Genomic DNA, 19,853 nt, shown 5'->3' with positions numbered 1-19,853 from the left:
GGCGGATCGCTGGGTGAACACCCGGGTCGCCCGGGTCCCCGTAGGTGACTACCCCGCAACAATCAAGGACCACCCCGCCAGAGACGGGGGGAAACCAGGAGGACCCAGGGACGCCCAGTCCGGTCCCCAGCGCAGCCCCCCGAGAAACCCACCGCCAAGTTTCCCCACTCCTCTGCCAGCGGCTGCCGGTCCCCCAGGTAGACAGCACCGAGTGACCATCACATGTTGGAGATGTCAAAAGCCCGGGCACTACGCTAGCGATCCCCAATGCCCCATGACCCCACGCATCCCAACCACAACTCCCCCGGCTATGCAGATAGCGAATGTAGATCTAGGGGAGGAAATTGAGGACACCGAGGGATGGGAACCTACTGCCATGACCCTAGTATCCCTGGGAGATAGGGAGATGGTCCCCAGGAATGCCCTGCCTACCAACACCAAGAAGTACCGCCAGTTAGTAACAGTGAATGGCCACCGAGTGGAGGCCCTCCGTGACACCAGAGACAGCATCACAGGGGTCCTTAGCCATTTAGTACGAGAAGACCAGATCCTCCCCAATGTCCTGTGCCCTGTAATTTCAGTGGATAACTTTGAGAGCTTGTGTAAGGTAGCCCTGATACCATTCGAGTGGGAGGGAGTAGCAGGTAAATTGAAAGTAGCAGTACGGACCTCCCAGCCGGTCGACTGCCTCCTGGGGAACGACCTGGAAAGTTCTCCATGGAAGCAGGTCGAGCGACGAACCCACCTCGGGATGATGGGTCTCCCCGAGTGGGTGTGCGCCACCACCCGATCTATGGCAGCCCGACTGCCCCCTGACGGGGAAGTCGAGGACGAAACTGCCAGCCGCCCCCCTGTGGATGACAACAGGGCCGATCCAGCCAAGACCTCCGACCTCTCCCCACGAGGAGAAGATGTCGCTGACAGCGAACCCATACACCCCGACCCCGCACAGATCACCGAGCTGGGTGATCTGCCCGAATTGGCGCAGTGGCGCACAAGGGGGGGCCCTCCTCAGAGGAGTTCTGCCGGGAGCAAGCTACCTGTCCTTCCCTGGTTGGACCCCGGCAACAGTCCGAAGCCCAGACCGCGGGCGACTAATCCGGAACACATTGGCTGTACTGGGAGAATGACCTCCTTTACAGCGAACAGAAGTCAGCGGAGCTAGGGTCAGCCCGAGTGCTGGTGGTACCCCTACGCTTCCGAGACTTCCTCCTGGGCTTGGCCCACGATGTACCCCTAGCAGGCCACTTGGGCCAAGACAAGACGTATAGCCGCCTGGTCACGCACTTCTATTGGCCCAAAATGAAAGCAAACGTAGAGGCCCACTGCAAGTCCTGTCCCACGTGCCAGGCCAGTGGAAAAAGCGGAGGAAAGCGCAAGGCTCCCCTCCAACCATTCCCCGTCGTCAGTACCCCCTTTTAGCGGGTGGGAATTGACATTGTGGGGCCACTGGACCCCAAGACCTCTCAAGGTCACCGCTTCATCCTCGTCCTAGTGGACCATGCCAGTCGATACCCTGAAGCCATCCCCCTACGCACCGTCACGGCCCCCGTGGTGGGCCGGGCGCTGATGGGAATCTTTTCCCGTGTAGGATTTCCCCGAGAAGTTGTGAGTGACCGCGGGATGAACTTTATCTCCCGGTACATGATGTCCCTTTGGCAGCAATGCGGAGTGTCCTATCGTTTCACCACTACATACCACCCCCAAGGAAATGGCCTAGTAGAGCGGTTTAACCGGACTCTAAAGGGGATGATCATGGGCCTAGAAGAGCCCCTCCGGCGTAAGTGGGACGTCCTGCTCCCCTACCTCTTGTTCGCCTACCAGGAAGTCCCCCAGAAATCCTTGGGGTTCAGCCCATTTGAATTACTGTACGGACACCCTGTCTGGGGGCCCCTCAGCCTGGTCAGAGAGGGTTGGGAGACGGCACCCCGAGACCCCCCTCAGGAGGTGTTCCGGTACATCCTGACCCTCCGAAACCAGACTCGGAAGTTCCGGGAGCTGGCCGAGGCAAACCTGGAAGCGAGCCAGGAAGAAATGAAGCGCTGGTACGACCAGAATGCCACTCTGGTCGAGTTCCAGCCGGGCCAGCAGGTATGGGTCATGGCCCCAGTAAAACCTTGCGCCCTCCAGGATAAGTGGACGGGGCCCTTCAAGGTGATCGAGCGGAAAAGCCAAGTCACGTACTTGGTGGACGTCCAGTCCCCCCGGAACCCCCTGCGGGTCCTACACGTGAACCGCCTCAAGCCTCACTTCGTGCGGACGGAGCTGAGTTTACTGTTGGCCACAGATGATGGGGCGGAAGAGGAAACGGAGCCTCTCCCTGACCTCCTGTGCACCAAAGAGAAAGATGGCTCCGTGGAAGGGGTGAACCTCTCTCCCTCCCTCACTCTCCAACAACGCGAAGACTGCCGCCAGCTCTTGGGGCAGTTCTCGGACCTGTTTTCCCTCATCCCCAAAGTCACCGACTGGCGTGTCCACGACGTGGACACCGGAGACAGCCTGCCGGTGTGACACCGAGCCTACCGAGTCCCCGATCGAGTCCGGTCCTGCATCCAGGCCGAGGTCTCAAAGATGTTGTCCTTGGGGGTGGTCGAACCCTCAGACAGCCCCTGGGCCAGCCCAGTGGTGCTGGTCCCGAAAGCCGCTGCCCCGGGTGTCGCCCCTGAACTGAAGTTCTGCGTGGACTACCGGGGGCTCAATGCCATCACCCGAGCCGACGCTCACCCTATCCCCCGCGCCGATGAGCTCATTGACCATCTCGGGTCTGCTCATTTCCTCAGCACCTTTGACCTGACCTGCGGATACTGGCAAATTGCGCTCACAGAGAGAGCCAAGGAGCGGTCCGCCTTCTCCACCCCGGATGGGCACTATCGCTTTCGCGTGATGCCCTTCGGGATGAAAAATGCCCCGGCCACCTTTCAGAGACTGGTAAACAGAGCCCCGGCCGGGCTGGAAGAGTTCAGCGCCGCATATCTGGACGATATCGCGGTTTTCAGTTCAGAATGGAGTGAGCACCTCCAGCACCTCCGGAAGGTGCTGATGGCCCTGCGCCAGGCAGGCCTCACAATGAAAGCTAGCAAATGCCAGATTGGGCAAGGATCGGTGGTCTACCTGGGACACCAGGTCGGGAGCGGGCATGTCGCCCCTTTACAGCCTAAGATCGACACCATCTTAGCCTGGGAACCACCAACCACCCAAACAGAGGTCCGAGCCTTCCTGGGCCTCACCGGCTACTACCGGAGGCTCATTAGGAGTTACGGCAGCCTCGTAGGTCCCCTCACAGAACTAACGTCCAAAAAGCAGCCCAAGAAGGTGCAGTGGACCCCAGCCTGCCAGGGGGCGTTCGACGCCCTCAAGAAAGCCATGTGTACTGCCCCCGTGCTACGAGCCCCTGACTATTCAAAAGAGTTTGTGGTACAGACTGATGCTTCGGAACACGGCATTGGGGCCGTACTATCCCAACTGAACGAGGAGGTGCTAGACCAACCTGTAGCCTTCATTACCCGGAGGCTACTCCCCAGAGAGAAGAGGTGGAGCACCATCGAACAAGAAGCGTTCGCAGTAGTCTGGGCCCTAAAGAAGTTACGGCCCTACTTGTTCGGAACCCATTTCCGAGTCCAGACGGATCATCGACCATTGCGGTGGCTGATGTAGATGAGGGGCAAGAACCCCAAACTGCTGCGATGGTCGATCTCCCTCCAGGGGATGGATTTCACTGTAGAGCATCGCCCGGGTACCAACCACGCCAACGCGGGCGGCCTCTCCAGGTTCTTCCGCCACAGTGAAGAGAACCCCTAAGAGGATGGGTAGTTCTCCCCGACTTTCAGCTGGGGGGGTTGCATGTTAGACCCAGCCTCGTGGCGTGGCCCTCCCTGACCCTTAGCCACCCCCTTCCGAGCTGTACCCCCACCACAGACTCCTGAGTCCCCCGGCCTAGCCAACCCTTCCCTCCATGTTACCCACACCCGTCCCCGGACTGCCCGTCCGTGCCTCCATCTTCCCGGCCCGTAGGCCCCGTGTGCCCACTTCCCGGCATCTAAGATGGCCGCCCGATCCAGCGCGGCCTAGGCCGAGAGGCGCCACCCTGGCTGGAGGACAGCGCGCTTCCCTTGAGTGAGAGAGGGAGGAGCCGTTTTTCCTCACACCTCTGACCTCTCCTCGAGAGATGGGTTTCGATCGCCCCTCCGGCCACCTTGGGGGCTGGCTCCACGCCTGCTGTGTGTCTGGACCCCTCCCGAACCTGACATGAATGGATCAAAGGGCCGCGTGGCAGGAAACCCCAACAAGCGGCCCCCAGGTGCCAAGACCCCCCGCATACCAGAACTCCGGAGATCAAAGAGGAGCAGTCCTATAACTGGGGATGCTCCGGGACTGTCGGGAGATTCGACTCTGGAACGACGAGAGCCCCGATATTGACATTAGACCATAAGACTGTCCTGCTACCCCTACCCTGACCGAGACTCTATGGGCCCTGGCCCTATTTGTAAATACCTGTCGTTGCCGATCATAAAGATCCCTTTTGAATCATGAGATAAAGAAACGTTCTTAAGAAGCTCCGGTGTGGTGTCTCTTTGTCGTGTGGTGCTGATATAGTGTGTACGATCCTAGATTTGAGACTCTCCCCCTGAGAAGTCTCCCGCCAGTGCTCGTCTTTGTATTTAGGAAGGTGGGCTCCAGGATGGTCAGGTACACTTCCTGTTCGCTCCCGAGGTCGCCGTCTAACAATAACATTGAACGAGTTTCTCGAGCTTTGTCCTGGTCTGTAGGAGAGTGCTCATCTGACTTATAAGGAGCAGTAGGAAGAGTATACGGAGGTGGACAACGATCTAATAAGAGAGAATCATCTTGGGGTTTATTAAGAATAGGATAAGGAGGTCTACGAACAGTGTATTGGCCATTTTTCTGTAACTGACGCTCCCTATCTTCCCTCTCTTTCATTTTTTCATTTCTCTATTTTTCATTTCCAATGCTTTTGCATGTATGCTCTTACGTTGTTCTTTTTCAATCAAGGCTTGCTCACGCTTCATTCGTTCACGGACTTCTTTCTCCCACATTTGCACACAGTCAAACATATATTGCCTATCCTTTCACTTAAACATTCGTTGTTCCACATACTGAATCTTTCGCAAATCAAATGACCCATGCATAGGCCAACGCAACTCAGGATCTTTACAAGTGTATTTATTCCATAACGTGCTGTACATTATGGAAGAAATACCATACTTAACATACATGTCCCTATTACGCGTCCCCTCGGGGGGTGCCGGTTGTGCTTCGGTAAGTCTCAAAGTGGTACCACTATAAAAGCAACACATCCTACGAAGTGTGCTGGAAACAGGCATGCCAAAAATAGTGCAAAATATGCAGTATTATAATCAAAGTAGCGCTTAAGGTACTCTTTGTACGTTGCGTCATTCAAACAAAGTTAAATAGAGAAAAATCTCCTCATTACCTGCCTATATGACTTGCAATACATATATAATTGTCAAACAGATTTCAATATTGGCCAATCGTACAAACAAAGCCGCAGTAAGTGTTACTAAACTACCTTACCAATCAAAGGCGTCAAACCAGCAGCAAGTGCCGCAGAACGGCTCTTACCAATCAAATGGTGTCCAGGTTCCAACTGCCAAGTTCTCATATCGACCAAATGATCACTGCACGGCGAATCAACAGAAGAGATCTCAGTCGAGGACCAGCGCGACCTGGATGGTCAGATCAGAAAGAAAGGAAAAACGCAGTGGGTGCCAAGACTCGGGTCTCCTCAGGCAGCGATCGCGTCCAAAGTGAGATTCCAATCCTTCGTCGTGACCAGTCCTTCGGGCATCCGAGTCGCCGATGAGGCCAGCGTTGGAAGCGCCAATTTGTGGTGGTGAGCCTCAGCAAGGCCTACCAGTGCTAGGGGTTCTTCCTTCTCTGCACAGAGTCCTCAGACCAATAGAAAGAAGTTGGCACAGAAGCTGGAATACAAAAGACAGAGTTTATTAAACCTCATGAGGTGGAACTACATTCACACAACACCCTTCGGCAATGTATGAAGTAGCACACTAACTGGAAGGAGCTTGGTCCTTTTATACCCACACAGGGGCTCAAATGAAGGCGGTACAAGTACAGAATGCTGGTTTTAAATACATATAAGGTCATACAGAGAGTTTGCTGGCAAGAAGTGGGAGGGGCTGACTGTTAGCTAATTCTGGTGGACACATCCTGACAGTTACAAGTTGGGGACAGCTGTAAACTCAACTGATCATGTGCGAAGCATACGAGGCTAAATAGATCTTGTCTCTTGGCAGATTTCAAGAGCAGTTAACAGGAAGGTAGGACAGAGCACATGGTGAGCACATGGCAAACAAAATGGCTGCCAGAAATACAAAATGGATTCCAAACAACGGACAAGATAGTCTCTAAGTACAAGATATCTTCTGCTAATGCTTAACCTAATCGCTGCTAAATTACAACACTGTTACAGGTATGTAAGCAGTACAGTGGATTTGAGAACATCGGAGATAAAGGTATGGGACATTTTGTGTATCGATTTGTGTCTGGACTAAGACCAGAAATTTCACAGATGACTCAGCAGCATATGTTGTGTTGGTAGGAAAAACCCATCGATGACATTCTGAAATATGCCAAGTATTGCTGAGATGACATTGAAAATAGACATAAAAAGTTGGAAGAAAAAGTAATGTGGGCACAAGTAAAATTGGCAGAACATCAAGAGTTTAAATTGAATAGTCAGACTGATGGTCAAGTAAAAGGACATGGACAGAATGAAAATAGTGGGGGTAAACCAAAAGGGGAATGTGTAGAGAGGAAGCAAAGAAGAAATGTCCTTGTTATGGGTGCAGAAAGTTGGGACATTGGAAAAACAAGTGTAAAAATATTCAGAATAATAATGTCCCAAACCAAATTTAAATCGACAGATGCAGAATGAGGTGATAATGAGTCAACCGCAGCAGGTTGTTAATCATCAGAGTCAATTACCACCTGCCCCCATGCCAAATTTTATGAACAGAGCAAAGTACAGTGCCGACGCCGTATTTCCAGGAAGAAGTGGTAAGACAAATTCTGTAACTTCACAATTTCTTTTGCAGAACAGTTGTTCTCTTGAAGATGATCAATGACGGTGCCTGAGGGGGGTGGATGAGGAGTGCATACTTGGCGCTTCCTTACCGGTAGATCAATCAGGTCCAAATATTGATGGGAAGGTAGAAGGAAAAGACAATACTTTTTTGTTGGACACTGGTGCTCCCCGCTCTAATGTGAAAACAGCAGATATCCCACACATACCCCTCCTGGGAAAAACCATCCAAGTAGTAGGTGTTTCAAATAGACTGATTAGAACCCCAATCACAGAACCCATGGAGGTACGCATTGGCAATTTTAGGGAAATGCACAAATTTGTAGTGTGCGACTCTAGTCCAGTACACTTGGTAGGAAGAGATTTATTGTGCAAGATGAATTGCGCAATTTATTGCACACTGGATGGTATTGCGATTCAGACCCCTGATGTAGATGATATTTACAAGATAATGCTAGCAAAACAAGGCACAGAGGTAGACAAAATATATTCAATGATGACAAAAGATGATCTACCCGATGAATTAAAAACGACAGTGAATCCAGAGGTGTGGGGTTTTACTGGAAAAGAAGTAGGGTTAATGGCACATGTGGATCCAGTGAAAATGACTGTAGAAGAAGGTGTTGTCTACCAAAACACTAGGCAATACAAAATTAGCCCAGAAGTTAAAGCAGGTGTTGAAGCAGAAATAGAACGACTGATTGAACAAGGCATTTTAAAAGAAATAATGAGCAGTCCTTGTAATTCACCTATAATTGGCATTAGGAAGCCTAGCGGAAAATACTGGATAGTGCAAGATTTATGAAAAATTTATAAAATTGTAGTGCCTTGTTGCCCTGTAGTGCTGAATCCAGCAGTAATCCTGTACCAAATACCTTGGAATGCAGGATGGTTTACTGTAACTCAAGGTTCAAAGGTTCAAAATAAGCTTTATTCGATATTTAACAAAGAAATATCATATAAGCGTACATTATTATACAGTGTTTTTAAAAACAAGATGAAAGAAAAAAAAAAAGGAAACACATAAAATTCCAATGTAAAATTAAAAGGTAGATTGGGAAACAATTAGAAGCAGCATTTAAAAACAACAATTGTTATGACCGATATCAGTCTATGGATTTCCTACACCCGCTGTTATGGTGATTCGATGCTCGGGGACAAGGGTAAAAGTCATACAGGTCCCAGATACGGATGGAGCCATCGCCACGTTTGGGCTGGGTAGATCGCAAGTAGGGGGCAATGTTCCTATGTTTGAACTTAACCAAGATCAAGTCCCCTGGAACATTTTTGGGCAGAAGACCAAGCCACCCCACCCTTCTTACGCTCAGTATCCCACCGTCTAGCGCTGAAGGTAATGGTCTATTATTTTGGAGCCAAAAGATGGCTTTGTTCAGTAGGTCCTGATGCAGTTCGCGTTTTCCTGGTCTGAGTGTGGGGACCCCAGAGAGAACAGTGATGTATGGAGCTGCTTCAGGAGGTAAATCAATGCAATGCTTTCTTTTTAGTGCGATCACAGGAGCTCTATGTGGGGGGTGATCGAGATTGAGAGTATCATTGGGACCACTTTGGATAGGTGGTATGACAGGGGAGTCACAAGTTTGCAGTATCGTGGGGGCATTGATCATAGTATTGATGGGAGTAGGGCTTATGGAGTTAACAGGGTTTTCGATTTGTGGGTGTGACCGGACAATAGTTTTCTCGATCCTGCACAGTCTGTCCCCCAAGTCATTTATTTTGACTACCAGTGGTGATAGAGCAGTGTATATCAGTCGCTCGATTTGGGCCAGTAGGGTCGATTGTAGAAGGGATAGAGTCTCAGCCTTATTCGATGGTAATGAGGCAGGGATCAGGCCAGATACAGAGGGGCTACAGTTGTTAAATGGAGAGAGAGTTATGTTGGGGGTTGCCTGGTTTACAAATAACTTGATCAGTGTCTCTAGTCACTATTGGAGTGATTGGTGCATCCGGGATATAGTTTGTGCCACAGAGGGCATTCAGCTCTTCCCAGATGGACATTGTAATTTGAAGATAAGGTCCTGGTGGCAGAGGTAGACAACTCCAAGGGATAGGGATATGAGATAAAACCTGGCTTTACCTTCTCCAGATGATGATGCCCAGTGTAGTGGCCCGTCCCGTCCTCCTCGTGCCTCTGAGGGCCACAGAGGGCCCGCCCTTTGCCCGGGCTTAGTCCCGCGCGCGGTCCCGCGACGCGGGGGCTCGCGCTGGTCTTATGCGCACCTCGGGGGGCGGGACAGGATGCGCGCCCTCCTTGGCGCAAGTACTGCTGGGGGATGTAGTCCCGAAACTCCGCCTCGCCGCAATGGCCGGGAGGCGGCAGGCAAACGGAGGCAGCAGGTCAGCAGAAGAACCCGGTGGACGTCGGGGCCCAAGGAATGCCCTCCCAGACCTCTCAGGTCAATGGATACAGTAAGTCCCCCGCTCCCCCGGGGCTCGTGCTGGTCTTATGCGCACCTCCGGGGGCGGGACAGGATGCGCGCCCTCCTTGGCGCAAGTACTGCTGGGGGATGTAGTCCCGAAACTCCGCCTCACCGCAATGGCCGGGAGGCGGCAGGCAAACGGAGGCAGCAGGTCAGCAGAAGAACCCGGTGGACATCGGGGCCCAAGGAATGCCCTCCCAGACCTCTCAGGTCAGTGGATACAGTAAGTCCCCCGCTCCCCCGGGGCTCGCGCTGGTCTTATGCGCACCTCCGGGGGCGGGACAGGATGCGCGCCCTCCTTGGCGCAAGTACTGCTGGGGGATGTAGTCCCGAAACTCCGCCTCGCCGCAATGGCCGGGAGGCGGCAGGCAAACGGAGGCAGCAGGTCAGCAGAAGAACCCGGTGGACGTCGGGGCCCAAGGAGTGCCCTCCCAGACCTCTCAGGTCAGTGGATACAGTAAGTCCCCCCTGTAACTCATTTATCACAAGCATTTTTCTTTATTCCGTTACACCCAGACAGCCAGTACCTCTTTTCATTTAAGTTCGAGGATCGTATTTTTGTGTGGAATCGGGTTCCTCAAGGGTACACAGAAAGTCCTTCAATATCTAACCAAATTTTGAAAAAGTGTCTAGAAACACTAGTAATGCCCAGAAATTCAGTTTTTGTCCAATATATTGACGATTTACTCATCGCGTCAAAGTCATGAGATGATTGCGTTGCTGATTCCATTGCTTTGTTAAATCATTTGGCTGATGGTGGACACAAGGTGTCTCCAGAGAAATTACAATCTGTCAAACTAGAGTTAAATATTTGGGACATTAACTAGAAAGAGGAGTGAGAAAAGTGACCCCTGAAAGGATTAAGATAATAAAACAGATGCAGTTACCACAAACCCAGAGAGAAATCAGAATGTTTCTTGGTGTAGTGGGGTATTGTAGGCAGTGGATTGTAGGTTTTTCCTTGTTGGCCAAATCACTAATACAATTGACACGGAAAAGGGCAAAAGACCCAGTAATTTGGAATGATGAAAGCATGGAGGCATTTGTTAAATTACGAAATTGTTTGTGTGAAGCTCCTGCCCCAGGTATGCAAGACTATACAAAAGAATTTGCATTTTTTTTGTTGTGAAAGAGAAAATTGTGTGTTATCAGTGTTAAATCAACGACATGGTTTGATGCGACATCCAGTAGAATATTTTCTTGCTACCTTGGACCCTGTAGCGTCAGCATTACCTGGCTGCTTAAAAGCAGTAACTGCCACTTGCATGAGTCTTGAACAAAGTGAGTCCATTATGATGGGACACCCTGTAAGAGTTTATGTCTCACATTCAGTGGGAATTATTTTACCTAGGACACGAACTCAGTACCTTACTCCTAGTTGGATGACTAAGTACGAAATAATTATTTTAGGAGCAGAAAATGTGACGGTAATCAAGTGTACTATCCTAAACCCGGCTACCTTATTGCTAGATGTACATGGGGAAGAAGTAAGAGATGAAGTTGAGCATGACTGTCTGGACGTTACTGAATTATGTACCAAGCCCCGTCCAGACATATAGGAAGAGCCTCTGAAAGAATTTTGAACATGAGCTATTTGTAGATGGCCCACGTATGACGCATGAGGGAAGAATTGGAGAGTAACCATTTACACTGATAGCCAGTTTCGTTACGGGGTTGTACATGACTTTGGCCAGCTTTGGATGCAGAGGGATGTCATGACTTCTTCAGAAACCCCTATTAAAAATGGAAAATTTGTGAAAGAATTATTGGTAGCAATACAATTGCCAAAAGAAGTGGCAATGGTCAAGTGTGCTGCACATCAGTCAGGAGATGACTATGTGGTAGCTGGTAATCGATACGCTGACCAGGATGCCCAGTACTGTGCCTGAAATAAAATGGCAGTAAACATGAAAATTGAAACAAGTGGAATCAGATGCCAACTTATGCTACTATCAGCATTAGAAACATGGGATGAAGTGAGACAATTGCAGGATGAAGTGAGTGAAAAAGAAGGTTGGATAAAATCAGGGTATCAAAGGAGAGCAGAAGATGACGTGTGGATTTATCTAGATGGTAGACCGGCGGTCATGCCAGATTGCTTGATCTCACAAATGGCAAGAATGTACCATGGTGATACATACATAGGCAGGGACGCCATGATCAGAATCTTTAGACAGGATCGGTATAATCCAAGGTTTAGGGCTGTCGCACAGAGTCTTTGCCAGAGATGTTTAATTTGTCAACATATAAACCCAGGCAGGAAAACAGTGGTCAGTTGGGGAAAATGGGAAAGGCAGAAGGACCATTAGTGAGATTGCAGATAGATTTTATACAGTTACCACCATGTAAGGGATTGAAGTACATCCTTGTTATAGTTTATTTGTTCTCACGGTGGGTGGAAGCATATCCTACTAAAAGAAATGACAGCATAACAGTTGCCAGACTACTGCTAAGGGAGTTAATTCCACAATTTGGTTTTCCAGTAACTTTGGAATCAGATAGAGAATCTCACTTTCAAAATGAAATAATGTGGTTAATCTGTGAAGCATTTAAAATTGAAGAAAAACTGCACTGCGCATACCGTCCAGAGGCTTCTGGAGTGGTAGAACAAATGAATGGCACAATAAAATCGAGATTGGCAAAGGTGTGTGCATCCACATCACTGTGTTGGCCAGATGCATTATTCTTGTTCTGATGGGACTCAGAAACATTCCTGACAGAAATACAGGGTTGAGTCCCCATGAAATTCTCATGGGAAGAACAATGAGACTAGCTTTTATATCAGGACACAAACAGTTGAGTATAACTGATGATCTGGTATTAGACTATTGTAAAGGATTGGCTGACCTAGTGCATTCTATCTCTCACCAGGTTGGAGAAGACGCAGTGCCAGGCAGCCGGATCAAGCACATGATCTCAATCCCGGAGACTGGATGGTGGTGAAGAATCACACCCGAGAGTCGTGCCTAGCACCCAGGTGGGATGAGCCGCGACAAGTCATACTGGTTACAACAACAGCAGTGAAATGCAGGTTTGCCCAACTGGATACATGCCAGTCCAACCAAAAGGGTACCAGCTACTGAGGAAGAATATCCACAACTGACATCAGCAGTTGGGGTTGCTGAAGGTTGCACAGCTGCGGAATCTAGAACAACAGATTCTAAAGTAGCTGACCAAGAACAACCAAACACAAGTCGTGAAGACTGGATACCAGTGGCTGACATACCAAATGTGATTATTAAAATGAGAAGTAGAACAAGATTAAAAAGGCAAGAAACTAGAGAGGACCAGACAGGTGTAGAAGAACGAGCTCAGGAAAATTCAATTGAGATTGTTGGAGACCCTGAGCAAGAACAGATAAGGAAAGAAAAATATACTCAGACAGAGGTGACCCAAAATATTCACAGATCTGAGGAGGGACAGATAGGCTTAGAAGAACAGGTTCAGGCGGCAGACAAGCAAAGTGGAGTAAGACCTGAGCTGGACCAGTTAGGAAAAGAAGAACACGCTCAGGAAGAAGAAGAAGAAGTTGAAATAAGACCGGAACAGGATCAGATAGAGGAAGAAGAACACGTTCAGGCGAATGGCGTCACAATAATGAGCCCTGAATAAGGACAGATAGAGTGGGACTCCGAAGATGAAGGAAATCAAATTGTGCCACAACATAACGAAAATAAAAGAACACCCGAGAGGGATGAGAAAAGTGAAAGTGCAGTCCAAGCCAAAATGTTCAGAAAGGGTGATAACTGGCCAGGTGGTGTCAAAATATTAAAATATCATTTAAAGACAATAAGTGAGGAACCTGAACAAGTGAATGAAGTCACTAGTCAGTCAGGCGAGTTAATTGAAAAATCCAGACGAAGAAGTCAGAGACTAAGAATCCTGAATAATAAATTCAAAGGCCCTGAATGGAACTATGTGATTCTTGAAGAACTTGAAAATCTAGATTTAAATGAAGAAAGTGACGAAGAAATAATTGCAGATCAGATTGATGAAGGAGAAGTGAGACCCCCTTAAACTAATAAAAGAACGACATTTTAAAGAAAATAAATTGATGAAAGAGAAATCTTCCTAGACTAAAATGGCTGAGGATAGAGTTGCGGAAAGACCAAAACGAAATAGTTTTCAGAAGTGCTGTAGAATTGTGTATGTAGAATCTTAGTAGTAATTATAATTTTTCTGATTTTAACAATAGCAGTTCCTTATGTAATGATAGCAGAAAAGAAAAATAACTGACACAAATGGAAAGTTAGCTCACATAAACGGAGATGGAATAGAATTTGAAACACCAGATGATTTAGAGTTACATCGCGCTGTGACAAATAACAACACTGCTTTAAATGTATTCACCAAGGTATTGTTTCAGTATGTAGACACTATGGAGATTAGTGATTGTTACATATGTTTGAAATTACCAGCTTCAGTAGCGGAAGGTGTCACATATCACCATTTACCATTAACATATGGCATTTCATGTAGTGTATTAACAGGTTTGTTTTATAGAACAGGAAAGCTACAATACTATTACTCAAACTTAGATGTGATATTTTCAGAGGTTCCTATTTGAAAGAATATGAACCCAGTACATAGGGAATCATTACGATGGCGGGGTATACAGGACCGACCGACAGAGATGCGGAAGTCCCGCTGTGCCCATTAGGATGCAACCGCCACCCTGGGCCCCTTAGTAATCAAGCTGCACAATTTATGGGTGAATTTTTCTTAACTCAGAAGATAATAGATATAGCAGAAGCACATAACTTTTGAATTTAGTTGAAGGAAGGAGACAGGACTTACAGAAGAAAGCTACTGAACAGAAAAGCAATATTCCATCATGGGTTGAGAAGGAGGGAATTTATACACCTGGCAAGACTCATGCTGCAATGTCTCTAGATTTCGAAAATGAAGGGAAGATCTGTCTCCATAGATTAAGACTGACTATAACAACATATTTATTGGTTGCGGTGAATGTGAAAATAACTTTTGATTCTCTGAGGTTGGGGACTAAAAGAGGAACTAATCCAGTATTTTCTGGGGTTTATTATGTATGTGTGAATAAAGCTTATTTTAATCTACCTGCACAATGGTACGGGAGTTGCTATTTTGGAATAGTATTCCCTAAAGTTTACCATGTGAAAGAATAACTGGAAGTAATGAAAACGATAAAGAACTAATCCGTGATAAAATGGCTAGTTTTTCAGAAATAGTAGGTGACATATTTAGTGCATTGATACCTTCAGTGGGAGTAATTCTGAATTCACATAGAATTTGTCAATTATCCACAGTAGTTGATCGCTTATCGACTGATACTGCTGGAGGTTTCTTAATGATCAATAGAAATGGTTGCAATTAGATCAATGGTTTTAGAAAATCAACTTGCTCTTGATATATTATTGCCAAAATAGGGCAGAGTATGTAAAATGCTGAAAGCACAACGTTATTACACTTATATTCCAGATAAAAGTGTAGAAATTGGAGGGTATATTAAAAATATCTCAAAATTGGAAGAAGATTTAAAACCACTGGAAGTTTATAATGTATGGAAGAAATTAACAAATAGCATAACATAAATAGGGTCTTGGTTTGCTACTATAGGTAAAGGTTTTATAGGCCGAATAATATTACCTATACTTGGAATAACAATATTTGGCTTTAGTAATAATGACATGGTGCAAATGTTGTAGAAAGAGAAGAAGATATGAAATAAATGAAAAGGGATAGAAAAGAAAATATGAAGAAATTCAGTTGGAAGAAATGAAAAGAGAGTGGTACATGAAGATGAAAAATTTAAAGGATAGAAATGAAGAGGAAAATGAAAAGATCGAAAGGGGAATTGAGATATGTTAAAGTTGGCATCTGGTTAGGTATGGGTAGTTTTGTGATGGCAGAAATGCTATAAGAGAGAGGATTGATGGAGCAAGGACTTGTATAAAAGAGACTTGCACAGATGCAATCCTCTCATATAAACCCGTAACGTTGTATTAATAATGTATTGTGTAACTAATATGCATCACATTACATATATTTTTAGCTAAACGAAGCTTGCATATGTGTTTTACTAACAAGTAACCCGAGTGGAACCTAAATGGGCTACTAACGTGGGAAACTGTACTGCGCATGCCCCAACTGCATCTACGCTTGGAGGGAAAATTCTGCTTCTGCGCAAATGCATCTAAAATGGCCGCTTGGAAGCTCACATGCTAAGCATCTGTTTTGCTGAAACTAAAATTAGCTATTTATAAATGCTCATGCGGGTAGAGTCTTTATAATTAAATGGGATTAGAGTAGAGATAGGTGGTATACAGTTAAATCATTTTATTTCGAAATTAATACGTTTTCTTGTGACCCCTCTATTAGTTCGTATTTGGGCCTCTGAACGATGCTAAAGTCTACACTACACGTGACTCCTCACGAAGGCACAGTGATGTCAAGCCAGACGCCATGATGACAAATCTTGAAACCCGTCCAAGGCCGTCACTGGTACATGTCCTGGGAACCTGCTGCACATCCTGCAAACTCAATTGACAACTGTGATATGTATACATTGTTGTTGATATAAATGTGAATACGGGTGGGAAATAAAGCTTGGGGAAACAAATTGATGGGCGAGAACATAAAACAAAGAACTAAAGAAAATTATTAAAACTTAGCATGGTGTGATGATCATTCCCCTTAGCTTGTCCAATCAGAATTAGGAGTTTTGAAAAGTTGAAACATTTAGGGGTGGTACATGCCATTAGAAAGGTATAATTGAGGTAGTTTAGTTAGAACAGAGAGAAGTCGCAGCAAGACTAGAATGCTGAGAGACCGGGATGCTGTCCGAGTGCTGATTGAATATTGAAGAAGCAAACTTAGAATTTTTCAAGCTCAATAATTAGAAGAAGATTGTGGAAGAATCGAGGAGGTAATCTAATTAGAAGAAGATCGTGGAAGAATCGAGGAGGAAGTTAGTGTCAGAGAGGGGTGCGATGCAGGCGTCAAATCCAGAAGAGGTCCTCTATCCTGTCCTGAATCCTTTCCTGAAGGCCTTGTCACCTGATCTATCCCAGGGGACCCATCAATTTCTTGGCCAACGGGCTGATTTCTACACCATCCTAGGTAATTATATTTCTGTGTAGTGTATCAATGTGCTGCTTCTCTAACCTCTTTTTCCTGAGGTACTGTTATTGCGATAATCTCATTTAAAATAGATAACTAAATATTGGTGTTAGCTCTGGGGGTCTCTAGTTGGCAATGGTATTCACCTTTGTCCAAATAGGGGCCCTTACTTCTAAATCAGGATAAGGGGATTACACTCCTTAAGAACCCCTGCTCACCCCCATGGTAGCTTGGCACGAGCAGGCAGGCTTATCTCAGAGGCAGTGTGTTACGCATTTGTGAATATACACAGTAATACAGTGAAAACACTACAGATGGACACAACACATGTTTTATAAAAATAAGTATTCTTTATATAGACTTAGCACAAGGCCACAAACGACAAAAATCCACAATACTACACTTAAGGTTACTTAAAAGATGATTAAAGTCTCTTAGTTCAAGTTGATGGTAGATGCGACAAAGTTCTCAACAACGTACCTGGATGCGTAAAGCAAAGTAAACAAAAAGGCTCGCAGAAGGGGAGATGCTTCGGTTCCGTGACCCGGGGGAATGGTTGCATCCTTCCTCAATGCTTGCGCAGAGTAAGAGACTCGTCGCGAGCCTTACCGGTGCGGAGGTGATGCGTAGATTCTCGGCCTGCAGGCCCGTAGCGATGCGAGAAGATGGCGCCCTTGATGCGGCGATGCGATGACGATGCGATGACGCCCTAGCAGCCTTGTGACGACTCTGTACTTTGCAGCCGCGACAGGCCCTGCAACACGCTTCTCCGGAGATGCGATGGCGACTCTCTCGATGGCGTCACGCTTCTCCGGTAATGCGACAGCAGGCAGCTTCGATGAACACACGCTTCCAGGGAGATGCGGCGAAGGCTTGTTTCTCCGGCGTTGCGATGATTTCAGCTGCGGCGGCGACACGCTTCCTCTCGATGCGTCGCGCTTCCAGCTCCCAGCGGCATGCAAGTGACTGGAGTCAGAATTCCCAGCAAGAAAATTAAGGAGGGAGCTGGAGGTGAAGTCTAGTGGCCCTGAGACATCAGCAGGAGGCAAGGACAGTTCAAGCCCTTGGAGAATATTCTGTAGATGAAAATCCTTAAAAGTTCCTTCTCCTTTCCCTTGGCAATGAAGCAACCACTGAAGGCCAACCCAGCAAACAGCACACTGGCAGAAGGGGCAGTCCAACTCCTGCAGCTTCCTTGGTTCTACTCCTTGGCAGAAAGATGTCTTGTTCCAGAACTGATCTAATCTCTTGGGAGCAGGGTCCTAATATTTATACCCTAAAATCCTTTGTTCTCTGAAGGCAGAGAGGCCTCTGCCTAGTTCAAACCATCCCTGAGCACTTTATTGACATGACTCTCTTCTTCCTTTCACTGTGCAGGGCAGAGACATCAGCCGCCCCACAGGAGGTGGAGCCAGCACAGGGGAGGGAAGATACAGCTCTGGAGCACTCTGTTGACATGATTCCCTCTCTCCTTTCATAGTGCAGGGCAGAGACATCAGACAAGCCACAGGGGGTGGAACCAGCATTGAACAGGGAAGGCCCAGCCCTATTCAGGTCAGGGGGACTCCTCCCTACCACCTGGATGCTGATCTCTCTATTCACCACTGGGATGCCCCAGCCTGTCTCCTGGAATTCCCCAGCCCTGTCACACACAAACCCTGACAAGGAATACACAACTCAGCAGAGGCAGGCTGAAATGGTTAGGCAAGCAAATACCTACTTTCTAAAAGTGGTATTTGCAAACACAGGATATTAAAATAAACTTTACTAAAAGATGTATTTTATTATTCTGAGTTCAGGCATACTAAATTCGAATTTCTACCATGTTCCCTGAGTCATGTAGGATTATAAGAATGTAAAAATCTAACTGCCCATTCTGGCTTATGAGAACAGGTAGCCTTCAATAGTGAAAATGGAAAATGGATGTAATTCACTATTAGGACATGCTACACACATCAGAGCATGTCCTACCTTATACTTACAATGCACCATGCCCTTGGGCCTACCATAGGGGTGTCTAATATGAAGCAAAGAGAAGGTTTAGGGACTGGCAAGTGGGTGCACTTGGCCAAGTCGACATGGTAGTCACAGACTACAAACAGGCCTTGCAATGGCAGGCCTGAGACACACTTTACAAGCTGCTTCTGTGGGTGGCACAACCAGTGCTGCAAGCCCACCAGCAGCATTTGATTTACAAGCCCTGGGCACACATGGTGCACTGTACTAGGGGCTGACAGTAAATCAAATAACCCAATCATGGAATAACCAATCAGTACATCAATTTAACATAGGGAGCACTTGCACTGTGGCACTGATTAGCAGTGGCACAGTGCCCAAAGCAGAAATCCACCAAAAACATATCAAAACAGAGGAGGCAATCCGTCAAAAATGGAAGGGAGACTCACGCCAATGATGGCAGGTCTAACAATTGGGTAAACTGATCTTACTTCGTCGGAAAGATGGAGTTCGTACTTAATTTGTTTAGCTCATATTATGTTAACTAGATAAAACATTTAAACTTTTCCAGAGTCTGTGGTTATTTAATAAAATAGAAGATAAATTAAACCTATGTCATTTCACCATCAACTAGTTCCAACTAACAGGTCCATTGACCAGAGGAAAGAACTTTTTGATCAGTGAAAAGATTAGTTAATGAAACAGGTAACTGATCTTATTAAAGCATTTATAAAAATTGACCCCGTGGTGATAACCAGCCTATGTAAGTGAGTGTGTGTTTATGGGCCCAGGTGAATATATGGTAATAGAGTTCCTGAGGTTGGTAACCCGCTGGATCAGTGCGCATCAGACGGCCGGGAGCTGGCCCACATCACAGTGCTCGTGTTCGTTGGACAGCTCCTGGCCTTCCACGCACATGGCAATGGAAATCACTCTGGGATTTCCTTTCCCCCCAACAGCCTCAGGGGCTGGGGAAGAGCTTCCTCGGCTCCCGAGGCTGTTCATTTTTTTTCACTGAAATGACAATCAGTGCGCACACTGTACTGTCGTCATTTCAGTGAAACCGAAACTGAAATGAGCCGATTGGCTCGTTTCAGTTTTACTGCCTCAGTCCTCTGGGGGCTATCTCAGCCCCCTGAGCACTGAGGCAGATGGGAGAGGAATCATTAAAACGGAGAGAATCTCTCCATTCCAATGGTACCCGTCCCTAGTGGATCTCTGCTTGGGGATTGCCACATGAGGGTGATTCGCAAGCAGGGATCTACCTACTAGACACCAGG

The sequence above is a fragment of the Lissotriton helveticus genome, chromosome 6, assembly GCF_964261635.1.
Source record: "Lissotriton helveticus chromosome 6, aLisHel1.1, whole genome shotgun sequence".
Taxonomy (NCBI): Eukaryota; Metazoa; Chordata; class Amphibia; order Caudata; family Salamandridae; genus Lissotriton; species Lissotriton helveticus.
The sequence above is the reverse complement of the archived record's forward strand: the minus strand, read 5'-3'. Positions refer to the sequence as shown.